Below are 22,740 nucleotides of genomic sequence, written 5' to 3'. Positions count from 1 at the left end.
CTGTCAGAAGGCTGTGCTCCTTGTCAGATGGGAGCAGCAGCACGCACATAGCAGTTTGGCAAGCACTAAAGAGCCACAGAAGAGCGTGGTCTAGTAAAATGGGGCAGGAAAAAGCATTTGCTACATGTGCCCTTGTTGTCGACTAACAACAAGTAGCAGCATAAACCAGATGCGGGTGAAGTTCTTGCAGGTGACATCTAACGTCAAATGAGCAAGCGGGCTTACCACAGCTACGGTCCTCTGGCAGTCTGAAAGCTTTGCGCACAAGCTGGATGCTAAGCGCCTTCCATTGCCTTTTGGCAGTGCTCGTGCATTGCCAGCACTAGGCGTGAATGCTCACTATCCTGAAAACGCGATTCGTTGTGCCCGTTACCAAGCGCTCTGGAGCACTGTTTATGACGAAAGCGGAACACATCTTGCCGCTCCATTCTCAGAGCTCCAGAGTTAAGCAATCTGCGACTCTTGATGCGAATGCCAGAGGAAAACATTTCCAATGCGTCTGGCAAATAGAAACTGAAGGGGGAGAACACCTTGGTGAAAAGCTTGCACCTGCACCTTACACACACACATATTTGCAGCACATCTAAATGGCCAAGCTCTTTCTTAGGCAAGTTGAAAGCTGCTGTCACAAGGCTGTGCTCCTTGTCAGATGGAAGCAGCAGCACGCACATAGCAGTTTGGCAAGCACTATAGAGCCACAGAAGAGAGTGGTCTAGTAAAATGGGGCAGGAAAAAGCATTTGCTACATGTGCCCTTGTTGTCGACTAACAACAAGTAGCAGCATAAACCAGATGCGGGTGAAGTTCTTGCAGGTGACAGCTAATGTCAAATGAGCAAGCCGGCTTACCACAGTTAAGGTCCTCTGGCAGTCTGAAAGCTTTGCGCACAAGCTGGATGCTAAGCGCCTTCCATTGCCTTTTGGCAGTGCTCCTGCATTGCCAGCACTAGGCGTGAATGCTCACTATCCTGAAAACGCGATTCGTTGTGCCCGTTACCAAGCGCTCTGGAGCACTGTTTATGACGAAAGCGGAACACCTCTTGCCGCTCCATTCTCAGAGCTCCAGAGTTAAGCAATCTGCGACTCTTGATGCGAATGCCAGAGGAAAACATTTCCAATGCGTCTGGCAAATAGAAACTGAAGGGGGAGAACACCTTTGTGAGGAGCTTGCACCTGCACCTTACACACACACAGATTTGCAGCACATCTAAATGGCCAAGCTCTTTCTTAGGCAAGTTGAAAGCTGCTGTCAGAAGGCTGTGCTCTTTGTCAGATGGAAGCAGCAGCACGCACATAGCAGATTGGCAAGCACTAAAGAGCCACAGAAGAGCGTAGCATAGCAAAATGAAACAGGAAAAAACATTTGCTACATGTGCCTTTGTTGTCGCCTAACAACAGGTAGCAGCATAAACCGGATGCGGGCGAAGTTCTTGAAGGTGACACCTAACGTCAAATGAGCAAGCCGGCTTACCACAGCTAAGGTCCTCTGGCAGTCTGAAAGCTTTGCGCACAAGCTGGATGCTAAGCGCCTTCCATTGCCTTTTGGCAGTGCTCGTGCATTGCCAGCACTAGGCGTGAATGCTCACTATCCTGAAAACGCGATTCGTTGTGCCCGTTACCAAGCGCTCTGGAGCACTGTTTATGACGAAAGCAGAACACCTCTTGCCGCTCCATTCTCAGAGCTCCAGAGTTAAGCAATCTGCGACTCTTGATGCGAATGCCAGAGGAAAACATTTCCAATGCGTCTGGCAAATAGAAACTGAAGGGGGAGAACACCTTTGTGAGGAGCTTGCACCTGCACCTTACACACACACAGATTTGCAGCACATCTAAATGGCCAAGCTTTTTCTTAGGCAAGTTGAAAGCTGCTGTCAGAAGGCTGTGCTCCTTGTCAGATGGAAGCAGCAGCACGCACATAGCAGATTGGCAAGCACTAAAGAGCCACAGAAGAGCGTAGCATAGCAAAATGAAACAGGAAAAAACATTTGCTACATGTGCCTTTGTTGTCGCCTAACAACAAGTAGCAGCATAAACCGGATGCGGGCGAAGTTCTTGAAGGTGACACCTAACGTCAAATGAGCAAGCCGGCTTACCACAGCTACGGTCCTCTGGCAGTCTGAAAGCTTTGCGCACAAGCCGCATGCTCAGCGCCTTCCATTGCCTTTTGGCAGTGCTCGTGCATTGCCAGCACTAGGCGTGAATGCTCACTATCCTGAAAACGCGATTCGTTGTGCCCGTTACCAAGCGCTCTGGTGCACTGTTTGTGACGAAAGCGGAACACCTCTTGCCGCTCCATTCTCAGAGCTCCAGAGTTAAGCAATCTGCGACTCTTGATGCGAATGCCAAGGAAAACATTTCCAATGTGTCTGGCAGGGAGAAACTGAAGCTGGAGAAAACCTTTCTCAGGAGCTTGCACCTGCACCTTACACACACACAGATTTGCAGCATATCTAAATGGCCAAGCTCTTTCTTAGGCAAGTTGAAAGCTGCTGTCAGAAGGCTGTGCTCCTTGTCAGATGGAAGCAGCAGCACGCACATAGCAGTTTGGCAAGCACTAAAGAGCCACAGAAGAGCGTAATCTAGCAAAACGGGGCAGGAAAAAGCATTTGCTACACGTGCCCTTGTTGTCGCTCAACCACAGGTAGCAGCATAAAGCAGATGCGGGTGAAGTTCTTGCAGGTGACATCTAACGTCAAATGAGCAAGCCGGCTTACCACAGCTACGGTCCTCTGGCAGTCTGAAAGCTTTGCACACAAGCCGCATGCTAAGCGCTTTCCTTTGCCTTTTAGCAGTGCTCGTGCATTGCCAGCACTAGGCGTGAATGCTCACTATCCCGCACACACGATTCGTTGTGCCCGTTACCAAGCGCTCTGGAGCACTGTTTATGACGAAAGCGGAACACATCTTGCCGCTCCATTCTCAGAGCTCCAGAGTTAAGCAATCTGCGACTCTTGATGCGAATGCCAGAGGAAAACATTTCTAATGTGTCTGGCAAATAGAAACTGAAGGGGGAGAACACCTTGGTGAAAAGCTTGCACCTGCACCTTACACACACACATATTTGCAGCACATCTAAATGGCCAAGCTCTTTCTTGGGCAAGTTGAAACCTGCTGTCAGAAGGCTGTGCTCCTTGTCAGATGGAAGCAGCAGCACGCACATAGCAGATTGGCAAGCACTAAAGAGCCACAGAAGAGCGTAGCATAGCAAAATGAAACAGGAAAAACATTTGCTACATGTGCCCTTGTTGTCGCCTAACAACAGGTAGCAGCATAAACCGGATGCGGGCGAAGTTCTTGAAGGTGACACCTAACGTCAAATGAGCAAGCCGGCTTACCACAGCTACGGTCCTCTGGCAGTCTGAAAGCTTTGCGCACAAGCCGCATGCTCAGCGCCTTCCATTGCCTTTTGGCAGTGCTCCTGCATTGCCAGCACTAGGCGTGAATGCTCACTATCCTGAAAACGCGATTCGTTGTGCCCGTTACCAAGCGCTCTGGAGCACTGTTTATGACGAAAGCGGAACACATCTTGCCGCTCCATTCTCAGAGCTCCAGAGTTAAGCAATCTGCGACTCTTGATGCGAATGCCAAGGAAAACATTTCCAATGTGTCTGGCAGGGAGAAACTGAAGGGGGAGAACACCTTGGTTAAAAGCTTGCACCTGCACCTTACACACACACATATTTGCAGCACATCTAAATGGCCAAGCTCTTTCTTAGGCAAGTTGAAAGCTGCTGTCAGAAGGCTGTGCTCCTTGTCAGATGGAAGCAGCAGCACGCACATAGCAGTTTGGCAAGCACTATAGAGCCACAGAAGAGAGTGGTCTAGTAAAATGGGGCAGGAAAAAGCATTTGCTACATGTGCCCTTGTTGTCGACTAACAACAAGTAGCAGCATAAACCAGATGCGGGTGAAGTTCTTGCAGGTGACAGCTAATGTCAAATGAGCAAGCCGGCTTACCACAGCTAAGGTCCTCTGGCAGTCTGAAAGCTTTGCGCACAAGCTGGATGCTAAGCGCCTTCCATTGCCTTTTGGCAGTGCTCCTGCATTGCCAGCACTAGGCGTGAATGCTCACTATCCTGAAAACGCGATTCGTTGTGCCCGTTACCAAGCGCTCTGGAGCACTGTTTATGACGAAAGCGGAACACCTCTTGCCGCTCCATTCTCAGAGCTCCAGAGTTAAGCAATCTGCGACTCTTGATGCGAATGCCAGAGGAAAACATTTCCAATGCGTCTGGCAAATAGAAACTGAAGGGGGAGAAAACCTTTGTCAGGAGCTTGCACCTGCACCTTACACACACACAGATTTGCAGCACATCTAAATGGCCAAGCTCTTTCTTAGGCAAGTTGAAAGCTGCTGTCAGAAGGCTGTGCTCCTTGTCAGATGGAAGCAGCAGCACGCACATAGCAGTTTGGCAAGCACTATAGAGCCACAGAAGAGAGTGGTCTAGTAAAATGGGGCAGGAAAAAACATTTGCTACATGTGCCCTTGTTGTCGACTAACAACAAGTAGCAGCATAAACCAGATGCGGGTGAAGTTCTTGCAGGTGACATCTAACGTCAAATGAGCAAGCGGGCTTACCACAGCTAAGGTCCTCTGGCAGTCTGAAAGCTTTGCGCACAAGCTGGATGCTAAGCGCCTTCCATTGCCTTTTGGCAGTGCTCCTGCATTGCCAGCACTAGGCGTGAATGCTCACTATCCTGAAAACGCGATTCGTTGTGCCCGTTACCAAGCGCTCTGGAGCACTGTTTATGACGAAAGCGGAACACCTCTTGCCGCTCCATTCTCAGAGCTCCAGAGTTAAGCAATCTGCGACTCTTGATGCGAATGCCAGAGGAAAACATTTCCAATGCGTCTGGCAAATAGAAACTGAAGGGGGAGAAAACCTTTGTCAGGAGCTTGCACCTGCACCTTACACACACACAGATTTGCAGCACATCTAAATGGCCAAGCTCTTTCTTAGGCAAGTTGAAAGCTGCTGTCAGAAGGCTGTGCTCTTTGTCAGATGGAAGCAGCAGCACGCACATAGCAGATTGGCAAGCACTAAAGAGCCACAGAAGAGCGTAGCATAGCATAATGAAACAGGAAAAAACATTTGCTACATGTGCCTTTGTTGTCGCCTAACAACAGGTAGCAGCATAAACCGGATGCGGGCGAAGTTCTTGAAGGTGACACCTAACGTCAAATGAGCAAGCCGGCTTACCACAGCTAAGGTCCTCTGGCAGTCTGAAAGCTTTGCGCACAAGCCGCATGCTCAGCGCCTTCCTTTGCCTTTTGGCAGTGCTCGTGCATTGCCAGCACTAGGCGTGAATGCTCACTATCCTGAAAACGCGATTCGTTGTGCCCGTTACCAAGCGCTCTGGTGCACTGTTTGTGACGAAAGCGGAACACCTCTTGCCGCTCCATTCTCAGAGCTCCAGAGTTAAGCAATCTGCGACTCTTGATGCGAATGCCAAGGAAAACATTTCCAATGTGTCTGGCAGGGAGAAACTGAAGCTGGAGAAAACCTTTCTCAGGAGCTTGCACCTGCACCGTACACACACACAGATTTGCAGCATATCTAAATGGCCAAGCTCTTTCTTAGGCAAGTTGAAAGCTGCTGTCACAAGGCTGTGCTCCTTGTCAGATGGAAGCAGCAGCACGCACATAGCAGTTTGGCAAGCACTATAGAGCCACAGAAGAGAGTGGTCTAGTAAAATGGGGCAGGAAAAAGCATTTGCTACATGTGCCCTTGTTGTCGACTAACAACAAGTAGCAGCATAAACCAGATGCGGGTGAAGTTCTTGCAGGTGACAGCTAATGTCAAATGAGCAAGCCGGCTTACCACAGCTAAGGTCCTCTGGCAGTCTGAAAGCTTTGCGCACAAGCTGGATGCTAAGCGCCTTCCATTGCCTTTTGGCAGTGCTCCTGCATTGCCAGCACTAGGCGTGAATGCTCACTATCCTGAAAACGCGATTCGTTGTGCCCGTTACCAAGCGCTCTGGAGCACTGTTTATGACGAAAGCGGAACACCTCTTGCCGCTCCATTCTCAGAGCTCCAGAGTTAAGCAATCTGCGACTCTTGATGCGAATGCCAGAGGAAAACATTTCCAATGCGTCTGGCAAATAGAAACTGAAGGGGGAGAACACCTTTGTGAGGAGCTTGCACCTGCACCTTACACACACACAGATTTGCAGCACATCTAAATGGCCAAGCTCTTTCTTAGGCAAGTTGAAAGCTGCTGTCAGAAGGCTGTGCTCTTTGTCAGATGGAAGCAGCAGCACGCACATAGCAGATTGGCAAGCACTAAAGAGCCACAGAAGAGCGTAGCATAGCAAAATGAAACAGGAAAAAACATTTGCTACATGTGCCTTTGTTGTCGCCTAACAACAGGTAGCAGCATAAACCGGATGCGGGCGAAGTTCTTGAAGGTGACACCTAACGTCAAATGAGCAAGCCGGCTTACCACAGCTAAGGTCCTCTGGCAGTCTGAAAGCTTTGCGCACAAGCCGCATGCTCAGCGCCTTCCTTTGCCTTTTGGCAGTGCTCCTGCATTGCCAGCACTAGGCGTGAATGCTCACTATCCTGAAAACGCGATTCGTTGTGCCCGTTACCAAGCGCTCTGGTGCACTGTTTGTGACGAAAGCGGAACACCTCTTGCCGCTCCATTCTCAGAGCTCCAGAGTTAAGCAATCTGCGACTCTTGATGCGAATGCCAAGGAAAACATTTCCAATGTGTCTGGCAGGGAGAAACTGAAGCTGGAGAAAACCTTTCTCAGGAGCTTGCACCTGCACCGTACACACACACAGATTTGCAGCATATCTAAATGGCCAAGCTCTTTCTTAGGCAAGTTGAAAGCTGCTGTCAGAAGGCTGTGCTCCTTGTCAGATGGAAGCAGCAGCACGCACATAGCAGTTTGGCAAGCACTAAAGAGCCACAGAAGAGCGTGGTCTAGCAAAACGGGGGAGGAAAAAGCATTTGCTACATGTGCCCTTGTTGTCCCTCAACCACAGGTAGCAGCATAAAGCAGATGCGGGTGAAGTTCTTGCAGGTGACATCTAACGTCAAATGAGCAAGCCGGCTTACCACAGCTACGGTCCTCTGGCAGTCTGAAAGCTTTGCACACAAGCCGCATGCTAAGCGCTTTCCTTTGCCTTTTAGCAGTGCTCGTGCATTGCCAATACTAGGCATGAATGGTCACTATCCCGCACACACGATTCCTTGTGCGCAGTGCCAAGTGCTCTGGAGCACTGTTTATGACGAAAGCGGAACACATTTTGCCGCTCCATTCTCAGAGCTCCTGAGTTAAGTAATCTGCGACTCTTGGTGCGAATGATAGAGGAAAACATTTCCAATGTGTCTGGCAGGGAGAAACTGAAGGGGGAGAACACCTTGGTTAAAAGCTTGCACCTGCACCTTACACACACACATATTTGCAGCACATCTAAATGGCCAAGCTCTTTCTTAGGCAAGTTGAAAGCTGCTGTCACAAGGCTGTGCTCCTTGTCAGATGGAAGCAACAGCACGCACATAGCAGATTGGCAAGCACTAAAGAGCCACAGAAGAGCGTAGCATAGCAAAATGAAACAGGAAAAAACATTTGCTACATGTGCCCTTGTTGTCGCCTAACAACAGGTAGCAGCATAAACCGGATGCGGGCGAAGTTCTTGAAGGTGACACCGAACGTCAAATGAGCAAGCCGGCTTACCACAGCTACGGTCCTCTGGCAGTCTGAAAGCTTTGCGCACAAGCCGCATGCTAAGCGCCTTCCTTTGTCTTTTGGCAGTGCTCCTGCATTGCCAGCACTAGGCGTGAATGCTCACTATCCTGAAAACACGATTCTTTGTGCCTGGTACCGAGCGCTCTGCAGCACTGCTTATGACGAAACTGGAACACATCTTGCCGCTCTATTCTCAGAGCTCCAGAGTTAAGCAATCTGCGACTCTTGATGCGAATGCCAGAGGAAAACATTTCCAATGTGTTTGGCAGGGAGAAACTGAACCTGGAGAAAACCTTTGTCAGGAGCTTGCACCTGCAGCTTACACACACAGAGATTTGCAGCACATCTAAATGGCCAAGCTCTTTCTTGGGCAAGTTGAAACCTGCTGTCAGAAGGCTGTGCTCCTTGTCAGATGGGAGCAGCAGCACGCACATAGCAGTTTGGCAAGCACTAAAGAGCCACAGAAGAGCGTGGTCTAGTAAAATGGGGCAGGAAAAAGCATTTGCTACATGTGCCCTTGTTGTCGACTAACAACAAGTAGCAGCATAAACCAGATGCGGGTGAAGTTCTTGCAGGTGACATCTAACGTCAAATGAGCAAGCCGGCTTACCACAGCTATGGTCCTCTGGCAGTCTGAAAGCTTTGCGCACAAGCTGGATGCTAAGCGCCTTCCATTGCCTTTTGGCAGTGCTCGTGCATTGCCAGCACTAGGCGTGAATGCTCACTATCCCGCACACACGATTCGTTGTGCCCGTTACCAAGCGCTCTGGAGCACTGTTTATGACGAAAGCGGAACACATCTTGCCGCTCCATTCTCAGAGCTCCAGAGTTAAGCAATCTGCGACTCTTGATGCGAATGCCAGAGGAAAACATTTCCAATGCGTCTGGCAAATAGAAACTGAAGGGGGAGAACACCTTGGTGAAAAGCTTGCACCTGCACTTTACACACACACAGATTTGCAGCACATCTAAATGGCCAAGCTTTTTCTTAGGCAAGTTGAAAGCTGCTGTCAGAAGGCTGTGCTCCTTGTCAGATGGAAGCAGCAGCACGCACATAGCAGATTGGCAAGCACTAAAGAGCCACAGAAGAGCGTAGCATAGCAAAATGAAACAGGAAAAAACATTTGCTACATGTGCCTTTGTTGTCGCCTAACAACAGGTAGCAGCATAAACCGGATGCGGGCGAAGTTCTTGAAGGTGACACCTAACGTCAAATGAGCAAGCCGGCTTACCACAGCTACGGTCCTCTGGCAGTCTGAAAGCTTTGCGCACAAGCTGGATGCTAAGCGCCTTCCATTGCCTTTTGGCAGTGCTCCTGCATTGCCAGCACTAGGCGTGAATGCTCACTATCCTGAAAACGCGATTCGTTGTGCCCGTTACCAAGCGCTCTGGAGCACTGTTTATGACGAAAGCGGAACACCTCTTGCCGCTCCATTCTCAGAGCTCCAGAGTTAAGCAATCTGCGACTCTTGATGCGAATGCCAGAGGAAAACATTTCCAATGCGTCTGGCAAATAGAAACTGAAGGGGGAGAACACCTTTGTGAGGAGCTTGCACCTGCACCTTACACACACACAGATTTGCAGCACATCTAAATGGCCAAGCTCTTTCTTAGGCAAGTTGAAAGCTGCTGTCAGAAGGCTGTGCTCTTTGTCAGATGGAAGCAGCAGCACGCACATAGCAGATTGGCAAGCACTAAAGAGCCACAGAAGAGCGTAGCATAGCAAAATGAAACAGGAAAAAACATTTGCTACATGTGCCTTTGTTGTCGCCTAACAACAGGTAGCAGCATAAACCGGATGCGGGCGAAGTTCTTGAAGGTGACACCTAACGTCAAATGAGCAAGCCGGCTTACCACAGCTAAGGTCCTCTGGCAGTCTGAAAGCTTTGCGCACAAGCCGCATGCTCAGCGCCTTCCTTTGCCTTTTGGCAGTGCTCCTGCATTGCCAGCACTAGGCGTGAATGCTCACTATCCTGAAAACGCGATTCGTTGTGCCCGTTACCAAGCGCTCTGGTGCACTGTTTGTGACGAAAGCGGAACACCTCTTGCCGCTCCATTCTCAGAGCTCCAGAGTTAAGCAATCTGCGACTCTTGATGCGAATGCCAAGGAAAACATTTCCAATGTGTCTGGCAGGGAGAAACTGAAGCTGGAGAAAACCTTTCTCAGGAGCTTGCACCTGCACCTTACACACACACAGATTTGCAGCATATCTAAATGGCCAAGCTCTTTCTTAGGCAAGTTGAAAGCTGCTGTCAGAAGGCTGTGCTCCTTGTCAGATGGAAGCAGCAGCACGCACATAGCAGTTTGGCAAGCACTAAAGAGCCACAGAAGAGCGTGGTCTAGCAAAACGGGGGAGGAAAAAACATTTGCTACATGTGCCCTTGTTGTCCCTCAACCACAGGTAGCAGCATAAAGCAGATGCGGGTGAAGTTCTTGCAGGTGACATCTAACGTCAAATGAGCAAGCCGGCTTACCACAGCTACGGTCCTCTGGCAGTCTGAAAGCTTTGCACACAAGCCGCATGCTAAGCGCTTTCCTTTGCCTTTTAGCAGTGCTCGTGCATTGCCAATACTAGGCATGAATGGTCACTATCCCGCACACACGATTCCTTGTGCGCAGTGCCAAGTGCTCTGGAGCACTGTTTATGACGAAAGCGGAACACATTTTGCCGCTCCATTCTCAGAGCTCCTGAGTTAAGTAATCTGCGACTCTTGGTGCGAATGATAGAGGAAAACATTTCCAATGTGTCTGGCAGGGAGAAACTGAAGGGGGAGAACACCTTGGTTAAAAGCTTGCACCTGCACCTTACACACACACATATTTGCAGCACATCTAAATGGCCAAGCTCTTTCTTAGGCAAGTTGAAAGCTGCTGTCACAAGGCTGTGCTCCTTGTCAGATGGAAGCAACAGCACGCACATAGCAGATTGGCAAGCACTAAAGAGCCACAGAAGAGCGTAGCATAGCAAAATGAAACAGGAAAAAACATTTGCTACATGTGCCCTTGTTGTCGCCTAACAACAGGTAGCAGCATAAACCGGATGCGGGCGAAGTTCTTGAAGGTGACACCGAACGTCAAATGAGCAAGCCGGCTTACCACAGCTACGGTCCTCTGGCAGTCTGAAAGCTTTGCGCACAAGCCGCATGCTAAGCGCCTTCCTTTGTCTTTTGGCAGTGCTCCTGCATTGCCAGCACTAGGCGTGAATGCTCACTATCCTGAAAACACGATTCTTTGTGCCTGGTACCGAGCGCTCTGCAGCACTGCTTATGACGAAACTGGAACACATCTTGCCGCTCTATTCTCAGAGCTCCAGAGTTAAGCAATCTGCGACTCTTGATGCGAATGCCAGAGGAAAACATTTCCAATGTGTTTGGCAGGGAGAAACTGAAGCTGGAGAAAACCTTTGTCAGGAGCTTGCACCTGCAGCTTACACACACAGAGATTTGCAGCACATCTAAATGGCCAAGCTCTTTCTTGGGCAAGTTGAAACCTGCTGTCAGAAGGCTGTGCTCCTTGTCAGATGGGAGCAGCAGCACGCACATAGCAGTTTGGCAAGCACTAAAGAGCCACAGAAGAGCGTGGTCTAGTAAAATGGGGCAGGAAAAAGCATTTGCTACATGTGCCCTTGTTGTCGACTAACAACAAGTAGCAGCATAAACCAGATGCGGGTGAAGTTCTTGCAGGTGACATCTAACGTCAAATGAGCAAGCCGGCTTACCACAGCTATGGTCCTCTGGCAGTCTGAAAGCTTTGCGCACAAGCTGGATGCTAAGCGCCTTCCATTGCCTTTTGGCAGTGCTCGTGCATTGCCAGCACTAGGCGTGAATGCTCACTATCCCGCACACACGATTCGTTGTGCCCGTTACCAAGCGCTCTGGAGCACTGTTTATGACGAAAGCGGAACACATCTTGCCGCTCCATTCTCAGAGCTCCAGAGTTAAGCAATCTGCGACTCTTGATGCGAATGCCAGAGGAAAACATTTCCAATGCGTCTGACAAATAGAAACTGAAGGGGGAGAACACCTTGGTGAAAAGCTTGCACCTGCACCTTACACACACACATATTTGCAGCACATCTAAATGGCCAAGCTTTTTCTTAGGCAAGTTGAAAGCTGCTGTCACAAGGCTGTGCTCCTTGTCAGATGGAAGCAGCAGCACGCACATAGCAGATTGGCAAGCACTAAAGAGCCACAGAAGAGCGTGGTCTAGCAAAACGGGGGAGGAAAAAGCATTTGCTACATGTGCCCTTGTTGTCCCTCAACCACAGGTAGCAGCATAAAGCAGATGCGGGTGAAGTTCTTGCAGGTGACATCTAACGTCAAATGAGCAAGCCGGCTTACCACAGCTACGGTCCTCTGGCAGTCTGAAAGCTTTGCACACAAGCCGCATGCTAAGCGCTTTCCTTTGCCTTTTAGCAGTGCTCGTGCATTGCCAATACTAGGCATGAATGGTCACTATCCCGCACACACGATTCCTTGTGCGCAGTGCCAAGTGCTCTGGAGCACTGTTTATGACGAAAGCGGAACACATTTTGCCGCTCCATTCTCAGAGCTCCTGAGTTAAGTAATCTGCGACTCTTGGTGCGAATGATAGAGGAAAACATTTCCAATGTGTCTGGCAGGGAGAAACTGAAGGGGGAGAACACCTTGGTTAAAAGCTTGCACCTGCACCTTACACACACACATATTTGCAGCACATCTAAATGGCCAAGCTCTTTCTTAGGCAAGTTGAAAGCTGCTGTCACAAGGCTGTGCTCCTTGTCAGATGGAAGCAACAGCACGCACATAGCAGATTGGCAAGCACTAAAGAGCCACAGAAGAGCGTAGCATAGCAAAATGAAACAGGAAAAAACATTTGCTACATGTGCCCTTGTTGTCGCCTAACAACAGGTAGCAGCATAAACCGGATGCGGGCGAAGTTCTTGAAGGAGACACCGAACGTCAAATGAGCAAGCCGGCTTACCACAGCTACGGTCCTCTGGCAGTCTGAAAGCTTTGCGCACAAGCCGCATGCTAAGCGCCTTCCTTTGTCTTTTGGCAGTGCTCCTGCATTGCCAGCACTAGGCGTGAATGCTCACTATCCTGAAAACACGATTCTTTGTGCCTGGTACCGAGCGCTCTGCAGCACTGCTTATGACGAAACTGGAACACATCTTGCCGCTCTATTCTCAGAGCTCCAGAGTTAAGCAATCTGCGACTCTTGATGCGAATGCCAGAGGAAAACATTTCCAATGCGTCTGGCAAATAGAAACTGAAGGGGGAGAACACCTTGGTGAAAAGCTTGCACCTGCACCTTACACACACACATATTTGCAGCACATCTAAATGGCCAAGCTTTTTCTTAGGCAAGTTGAAAGCTGCTGTCACAAGGCTGTGCTCCTTGTCAGATGGAAGCAGCAGCACGCACATAGCAGATTGGCAAGCACTAAAGAGCCACAGAAGAGCGTAGCATAGCAAAATGAAACAGGAAAAAACATTTGCTACATGTGCCTTTGTTGTCGCCTAACAACAGGTAGCAGCATAAACCGGATGCGGGCGAAGTTCTTGAAGGTGACACCTAACGTCAAATGAGCAAGCCGGCTTACCACAGCTACGGTCCTCTGGCAGTCTGAAAGCTTTGCGCACAAGCTGGATGCTAAGCGCCTTCCATTGCCTTTTGGCAGTGCTCCTGCATTGCCAGCACTAGGCGTGAATGCTCACTATCCTGAAAACGCGATTCGTTGTGCCCGTTACCAAGCGCTCTGGAGCACTGTTTATGACGAAAGCGGAACACCTCTTGCCGCTCCATTCTCAGAGCTCCAGAGTTAAGCAATCTGCGACTCTTGATGCGAATGCCAGAGGAAAACATTTCCAATGCGTCTGGCAAATAGAAACTGAAGGGGGAGAACACCTTTGTGAGGAGCTTGCACCTGCACCTTACACACACACAGATTTGCAGCACATCTAAATGGCCAAGCTCTTTCTTAGGCAAGTTGAAAGCTGCTGTCAGAAGGCTGTGCTCTTTGTCAGATGGAAGCAGCAGCACGCACATAGCAGATTGGCAAGCACTAAAGAGCCACAGAAGAGCGTAGCATAGCAAAATGAAACAGGAAAAAACATTTGCTACATGTGCCTTTGTTGTCGCCTAACAACAGGTAGCAGCATAAACCGGATGCGGGCGAAGTTCTTGAAGGTGACACCTAACGTCAAATGAGCAAGCCGGCTTACCACAGCTAAGGTCCTCTGGCAGTCTGAAAGCTTTGCGCACAAGCCGCATGCTCAGCGCCTTCCTTTGCCTTTTGGCAGTGCTCGTGCATTGCCAGCACTAGGCGTGAATGCTCACTATCCTGAAAACGCGATTCGTTGTGCCCGTTACCAAGCGCTCTGGTGCACTGTTTGTGACGAAAGCGGAACACCTCTTGCCGCTCCATTCTCAGAGCTCCAGAGTTAAGCAATCTGCGACTCTTGATGCGAATGCCAAGGAAAACATTTCCAATGTGTCTGGCAGGGAGAAACTGAAGCTGGAGAAAACCTTTCTCAGGAGCTTGCACCTGCACCTTACACACACACAGATTTGCAGCATATCTAAATGGCCAAGCTCTTTCTTAGGCAAGTTGAAAGCTGCTGTCAGAAGGCTGTGCTCCTTGTCAGATGGGAGCAGCAGCACGCACATAGCAGTTTGGCAAGCACTAAAGAGCCACAGAAGAGCGTGGTCTAGCAAAACGGGGGAGGAAAAAGCATTTGCTACATGTGCCCTTGTTGTCGCTCAACCACAGGTAGCAGCATAAAGCAGATGCGGGTGAAGTTCTTGCAGGTGACATCTAACGTCAAATGAGCAAGCCGGCTTACCACAGCTACGGTCCTCTGGCAGTCTGAAAGCTTTGCACACAAGCCGCATGCTAAGCGCTTTCCTTTGCCTTTTAGCAGTGCTCGTGCATTGCCAATACTAGGCATGAATGGTCACTATCCCGCACACACGATTCCTTGTGCGCAGTGCCAAGTGCTCTGGAGCACTGTTTATGACGAAAGCGGAACACATTTTGCCGCTCCATTCTCAGAGCTCCTGAGTTAAGTAATCTGCGACTCTTGGTGCGAATGATAGAGGAAAACATTTCCAATGTGTCTGGCAGGGAGAAACTGAAGGGGGAGAACACCTTGGTTAAAAGCTTGCACCTGCACCTTACACACACACATATTTGCAGCACATCTAAATGGCCAAGCTCTTTCTTAGGCAAGTTGAAAGCTGCTGTCACAAGGCTGTGCTCCTTGTCAGATGGAAGCAACAGCACGCACATAGCAGATTGGCAAGCACTAAAGAGCCACAGAAGAGCGTAGCATAGCAAAATGAAACAGGAAAAAACATTTGCTACATGTGCCCTTGTTGTCGCCTAACAACAGGTAGCAGCATAAACCGGATGCGGGCGAAGTTCTTGAAGGTGACACCGAACGTCAAATGAGCAAGCCGGCTTACCACAGCTACGGTCCTCTGGCAGTCTGAAAGCTTTGCGCACAAGCCGCATGCTAAGCGCCTTCCTTTGTCTTTTGGCAGTGCTCCTGCATTGCCAGCACTAGGCGTGAATGCTCACTATCCTGAAAACACGATTCTTTGTGCCTGGTACCGAGCGCTCTGCAGCACTGCTTATGACGAAACTGGAACACATCTTGCCGCTCTATTCTCAGAGCTCCAGAGTTAAGCAATCTGCGACTCTTGATGCGAATGCCAGAGGAAAACATTTCCAATGTGTTTGGCAGGGAGAAACTGAAGCTGGAGAAAACCTTTGTCAGGAGCTTGCACCTGCAGCTTACACACACAGAGATTTGCAGCACATCTAAATGGCCAAGCTCTTTCTTGGGCAAGTTGAAACCTGCTGTCAGAAGGCTGTGCTCCTTGTCAGATGGGAGCAGCAGCACGCACATAGCAGTTTGGCAAGCACTAAAGAGCCACAGAAGAGCGTGGTCTAGTAAAATGGGGCAGGAAAAAGCATTTGCTACATGTGCCCTTGTTGTCGACTAACAACAAGTAGCAGCATAAACCAGATGCGGGTGAAGTTCTTGCAGGTGACATCTAACGTCAAATGAGCAAGCCGGCTTACCACAGCTATGGTCCTCTGGCAGTCTGAAAGCTTTGCGCACAAGCTGGATGCTAAGCGCCTTCCATTGCCTTTTGGCAGTGCTCGTGCATTGCCAGCACTAGGCGTGAATGCTCACTATCCCGCACACACGATTCGTTGTGCCCGTTACCAAGCGCTCTGGAGCACTGTTTATGACGAAAGCGGAACACATCTTGCCGCTCCATTCTCAGAGCTCCAGAGTTAAGCAATCTGCGACTCTTGATGCGAATGCCAGAGGAAAACATTTCCAATGCGTCTGACAAATAGAAACTGAAGGGGGAGAACACCTTGGTGAAAAGCTTGCACCTGCACCTTACACACACACATATTTGCAGCACATCTAAATGGCCAAGCTTTTTCTTAGGCAAGTTGAAAGCTGCTGTCACAAGGCTGTGCTCCTTCTCAGATGGAAGCAGCAGCACGCACATAGCAGATTGGCAAGCACTAAAGAGCCACAGAAGAGCGTGGTCTAGCAAAACGGGGGAGGAAAAAGCATTTGCTACATGTGCCCTTGTTGTCCCTCAACCACAGGTAGCAGCATAAAGCAGATGCGGGTGAAGTTCTTGCAGGTGACATCTAACGTCAAATGAGCAAGCCGGCTTACCACAGCTACGGTCCTCTGGCAGTCTGAAAGCTTTGCACACAAGCCGCATGCTAAGCGCTTTCCTTTGCCTTTTAGCAGTGCTCGTGCATTGCCAATACTAGGCATGAATGGTCACTATCCCGCACACACGATTCCTTGTGCGCAGTGCCAAGTGCTCTGGAGCACTGTTTATGACGAAAGCGGAACACATTTTGCCGCTCCATTCTCAGAGCTCCTGAGTTAAGTAATCTGCGACTCTTGGTGCGAATGATAGAGGAAAACATTTCCAATGTGTCTGGCAGGGAGAAACTGAAGGGGGAGAACACCTTGGTTAAAAGCTTGCACCTGCACCTTACACACACACATATTTGCAGCACATCTAAATGGCCAAGCTCTTTCTTAGGCAAGTTGAAAGCTGCTGTCACAAGGCTGTGCTCCTTGTCAGATGGAAGCAACAGCACGCACATAGCAGATTGGCAAGCACTAAAGAGCCACAGAAGAGCGTAGCATAGCAAAATGAAACAGGAAAAAACATTTGCTACATGTGCCCTTGTTGTCGCCTAACAACAGGTAGCAGCATAAACCGGATGCGGGCGAAGTTCTTGAAGGTGACACCGAACGTCAAATGAGCAAGCCGGCTTACCACAGCTACGGTCCTCTGGCAGTCTGAAAGCTTTGCGCACAAGCCGCATGCTAAGCGCCTTCCTTTGTCTTTTGGCAGTGCTCCTGCATTGCCAGCACTAGGCGTGAATGCTCACTATCCTGAAAACACGATTCTTTGTGCCTGGTACCGAGCGCTCTGCAGCACTGCTTATGACGAAACTGGAACACATCTTGCCGCTCTATTCTCAGAGCTCCAGAGTTAAGCAATCTGCGACTCTTGATGCGAATGCCAGAGGAAAACATTTCCAATGCGTCTGGCAAATAGAAACTGAAGGGGGAGAACACCTTGGTGAAAAGCTTGCACCTGCACCTTACACACACACATATTTGCAGCACATCTAAATGGCCAAGCTTTTTCTTAGGCAAGTTGAAAGCTGCTGTCACAAGGCTGTGCTCCTTGTCAGATGGAAGCAGCAGCACGCACATAGCAGATTGGCAAGCACTAAAGAGCCACAGAAGAGCGTAGCATAGCAAAATGAAACAGGAAAAAACATTTGCTACATGTGCCTTTGTTGTCGCCTAACAACAGGTAGCAGCATAAACCGGATGCGGGCGAAGTTCTTGAAGGTGACACCTAACGTCAAATGAGCAAGCCGGCTTACCACAGCTACGGTCCTCTGGCAGTCTGAAAGCTTTGCGCACAAGCTGGATGCTAAGCGCCTTCCATTGCCTTTTGGCAGTGCTCCTGCATTGCCAGCACTAGGCGTGAATGCTCACTATCCTGAAAACGCGATTCGTTGTGCCCGTTACCAAGCGCTCTGGAGCACTGTTTATGACGAAAGCGGAACACCTCTTGCCGCTCCATTCTCAGAGCTCCAGAGTTAAGCAATCTGCGACTCTTGATGCGAATGCCAGAGGAAAACATTTCCAATGCGTCTGGCAAATAGAAACTGAAGGGGGAGAACACCTTTGTGAGGAGCTTGCACCTGCACCTTACACACACACAGATTTGCAGCACATCTAAATGGCCAAGCTCTTTCTTAGGCAAGTTGAAAGCTGCTGTCAGAAGGCTGTGCTCTTTGTCAGATGGAAGCAGCAGCACGCACATAGCAGATTGGCAAGCACTAAAGAGCCACAGAAGAGCGTAGCATAGCAAAATGAAACAGGAAAAAACATTTGCTACATGTGCCTTTGTTGTCGCCTAACAACAGGTAGCAGCATAAACCGGATGCGGGCGAAGTTCTTGAAGGTGACACCTAACGTCAAATGAGCAAGCCGGCTTACCACAGCTAAGGTCCTCTGGCAGTCTGAAAGCTTTGCGCACAAGCCGCATGCTCAGCGCCTTCCTTTGCCTTTTGGCAGTGCTCCTGCATTGCCAGCACTAGGCGTGAATGCTCACTATCCTGAAAACGCGATTCGTTGTGCCCGTTACCAAGCGCTCTGGTGCACTGTTTGTGACGAAAGCGGAACACCTCTTGCCGCTCCATTCTCAGAGCTCCAGAGTTAAGCAATCTGCGACTCTTGATGCGAATGCCAAGGAAAACATTTCCAATGTGTCTGGCAGGGAGAAACTGAAGCTGGAGAAAACCTTTCTCAGGAGCTTGCACCTGCACCTTACACACACACAGATTTGCAGCATATCTAAATGGCCAAGCTCTTTCTTAGGCAAGTTGAAAGCTGCTGTCAGAAGGCTGTGCTCCTTGTCAGATGGAAGCAGCAGCACGCACATAGCAGTTTGGCAAGCACTAAAGAGCCACAGAAGAGCGTGGTCTAGCAAAACGGGGGAGGAAAAAGCATTTGCTACATGTGCCCTTGTTGTCCCTCAACCACAGGTAGCAGCATAAAGCAGATGCGGGTGAAGTTCTTGCAGGTGACATCTAACGTCAAATGAGCAAGCCGGCTTACCACAGCTACGGTCCTCTGGCAGTCTGAAAGCTTTGCACACAAGCCGCATGCTAAGCGCTTTCCTTTGCCTTTTAGCAGTGCTCGTGCATTGCCAATACTAGGCATGAATGGTCACTATCCCGCACACACGATTCCTTGTGCGCAGTGCCAAGTGCTCTGGAGCACTGTTTATGACGAAAGCGGAACACATTTTGCCGCTCCATTCTCAGAGCTCCTGAGTTAAGTAATCTGCGACTCTTGGTGCGAATGATAGAGGAAAACATTTCCAATGTGTCTGGCAGGGAGAAACTGAAGGGGGAGAACACCTTGGTTAAAAGCTTGCACCTGCACCTTACACACACACATATTTGCAGCACATCTAAATGGCCAAGCTCTTTCTTAGGCAAGTTGAAAGCTGCTGTCACAAGGCTGTGCTCCTTGTCAGATGGAAGCAACAGCACGCACATAGCAGATTGGCAAGCACTAAAGAGCCACAGAAGAGCGTAGCATAGCAAAATGAAACAGGAAAAAACATTTGCTACATGTGCCCTTGTTGTCGCCTAACAACAGGTAGCAGCATAAACCGGATGCGGGCGAAGTTCTTGAAGGTGACACCGAACGTCAAATGAGCAAGCCGGCTTACCACAGCTACGGTCCTCTGGCAGTCTGAAAGCTTTGCGCACAAGCCGCATGCTAAGCGCCTTCCTTTGTCTTTTGGCAGTGCTCCTGCATTGCCAGCACTAGGCGTGAATGCTCACTATCCTGAAAACACGATTCTTTGTGCCTGGTACCGAGCGCTCTGCAGCACTGCTTATGACGAAACTGGAACACATCTTGCCGCTCTATTCTCAGAGCCCCAGAGTTAAGCAATCTGCGACTCTTGATGCGAATGCCAGAGGAAAACATTTCCAATGTGTTTGGCAGGGAGAAACTGAACCTGGAGAAAACCTTTGTCAGGAGCTTGCACCTGCAGCTTACACACACAGAGATTTGCAGCATATCTAAATGGCCAAGCTCTTTCTTGGGCAAGTTGAAACCTGCTGTCAGAAGGCTGTGCTCCTTGTCAGATGGGAGCAGCAGCACGCACATAGCAGTTTGGCAAGCACTAAAGAGCCACAGAAGAGCGTGGTCTAGTAAAATGGGGCAGGAAAAAGCATTTGCTACATGTGCCCTTGTTGTCGACTAACAACAAGTAGCAGCATAAACCAGATGCGGGTGAAGTTCTTGCAGGTGACATCTAACGTCAAATGAGCAAGCCGGCTTACCACAGCTATGGTCCTCTGGCAGTCTGAAAGCTTTGCGCACAAGCTGGATGCTAAGCGCCTTCCATTGCCTTTTGGCAGTGCTCGTGCATTGCCAGCACTAGGCGTGAATGCTCACTATCCCGCACACACGATTCGTTGTGCCCGTTACCAAGCGCTCTGGAGCACTGTTTATGACGAAAGCGGAACACATCTTGCCGCTCCATTCTCAGAGCTCCAGAGTTAAGCAATCTGCGACTCTTGATGCGAATGCCAGAGGAAAACATTTCCAATGCGTCTGACAAATAGAAACTGAAGGGGGAGAACACCTTGGTGAAAAGCTTGCACCTGCACCTTACACACACACATATTTGCAGCACATCTAAATGGCCAAGCTTTTTCTTAGGCAAGTTGAAAGCTGCTGTCACAAGGCTGTGCTCCTTGTCAGATGGAAGCAGCAGCACGCACATAGCAGATTGGCAAGCACTAAAGAGCCACAGAAGAGCGTGGTCTAGCAAAACGGGGGAGGAAAAAGCATTTGCTACATGTGCCCTTGTTGTCCCTCAACCACAGGTAGCAGCATAAAGCAGATGCGGGTGAAGTTCTTGCAGGTGACATCTAACGTCAAATGAGCAAGCCGGCTTACCACAGCTACGGTCCTCTGGCAGTCTGAAAGCTTTGCACACAAGCCGCATGCTAAGCGCTTTCCTTTGCCTTTTAGCAGTGCTCGTGCATTGCCAATACTAGGCATGAATGGTCACTATCCCGCACACACGATTCCTTGTGCGCAGTGCCAAGTGCTCTGGAGCACTGTTTATGACGAAAGCGGAACACATTTTGCCGCTCCATTCTCAGAGCTCCTGAGTTAAGTAATCTGCGACTCTTGGTGCGAATGATAGAGGAAAACATTTCCAATGTGTCTGGCAGGGAGAAACTGAAGGGGGAGAACACCTTGGTTAAAAGCTTGCACCTGCACCTTACACACACACATATTTGCAGCACATCTAAATGGCCAAGCTCTTTCTTAGGCAAGTTGAAAGCTGCTGTCACAAGGCTGTGCTCCTTGTCAGATGGAAGCAACAGCACGCACATAGCAGATTGGCAAGCACTAAAGAGCCACAGAAGAGCGTAGCATAGCAAAATGAAACAGGAAAAAACATTTGCTACATGTGCCCTTGTTGTCGCCTAACAACAGGTAGCAGCATAAACCGGATGCGGGCGAAGTTCTTGAAGGTGACACCGAACGTCAAATGAGCAAGCCGGCTTACCACAGCTACGGTCCTCTGGCAGTCTGAAAGCTTTGCGCACAAGCCGCATGCTAAGCGCCTTCCTTTGTCTTTTGGCAGTGCTCCTGCATTGCCAGCACTAGGCGTGAATGCTCACTATCCTGAAAACACGATTCTTTGTGCCTGGTACCGAGCGCTCTGCAGCACTGCTTATGACGAAACTGGAACACATCTTGCCGCTCTATTCTCAGAGCTCCAGAGTTAAGCAATCTGCGACTCTTGATGCGAATGCCAGAGGAAAACATTTCCAATGTGTTTGGCAGGGAGAAACTGAACCTGGAGAAAACCTTTGTCAGGAGCTTGCACCTGCAGCTTACACACACAGAGATTTGCAGCACATCTAAATGGCCAAGCTCTTTCTTGGGCAAGTTGAAACCTGCTGTCAGAAGGCTGTGCTCCTTGTCAGATGGGAGCAGCAGCACGCACATAGCAGTTTGGCAAGCACTAAAGAGCCACAGAAGAGCGTGGTCTAGTAAAATGGGGCAGGAAAAAGCATTTGCTACATGTGCCCTTGTTGTCGACTAACAACAAGTAGCAGCATAAACCAGATGCGGGTGAAGTTCTTGCAGGTGACATCTAACGTCAAATGAGCAAGCCGGCTTACCACAGCTATGGTCCTCTGGCAGTCTGAAAGCTTTGCGCACAAGCTGGATGCTAAGCGCCTTCCATTGCCTTTTGGCAGTGCTCGTGCATTGCCAGCACTAGGCGTGAATGCTCACTATCCTGAAAACGCGATTCGTTGTGCCCGTTACCAAGCGCTCTGGTGCACTGTTTGTGACGAAAGCGGAACACCTCTTGCCGCTCCATTCTCAGAGCTCCAGAGTTAAGCAATCTGCGACTCTTGATGCGAATGCCAAGGAAAACATTTCCAATGTGTCTGGCAGGGAGAAACTGAAGCTGGAGAAAACCTTTCTCAGGAGCTTGCACCTGCACCTTACACACACACAGATTTGCAGCATATCTAAATGGCCAAGCTCTTTCTTAGGCAAGTTGAAAGCTGCTGTCAGAAGGCTGTGCTCCTTGTCAGATGGAAGCAGCAGCACGCACATAGCAGTTTGGCAAGCACTAAAGAGCCACAGAAGAGCGTGGTCTAACAAAACGGGGCAGGAAAAAGCATTTGCTACATGTGCCCTTGTTGTCGCTCAACCACAGGTAGCAGCATAAAGCAGATGCGGGTGAAGTTCTTGCAGGTGACATCTAACGTCAAATGAGCAAGCCGGCTTACCACAGCTACGGTCCTCTGGCAGTCTGAAAGCTTTGCACACAAGCCGCATGCTAAGCGCTTTCCTTTGCCTTTTAGCAGTGCTCGTGCATTGCCAATACTAGGCGTGAATGCTCACTATCCTGAAAACGCGAT

Source organism: Poecile atricapillus, chromosome 13 (genome assembly GCF_030490865.1).
Source record: "Poecile atricapillus isolate bPoeAtr1 chromosome 13, bPoeAtr1.hap1, whole genome shotgun sequence".
Lineage (NCBI taxonomy): Eukaryota > Metazoa > Chordata > Aves > Passeriformes > Paridae > Poecile > Poecile atricapillus.
Note: the sequence above shows the minus strand (reverse complement) of the source record.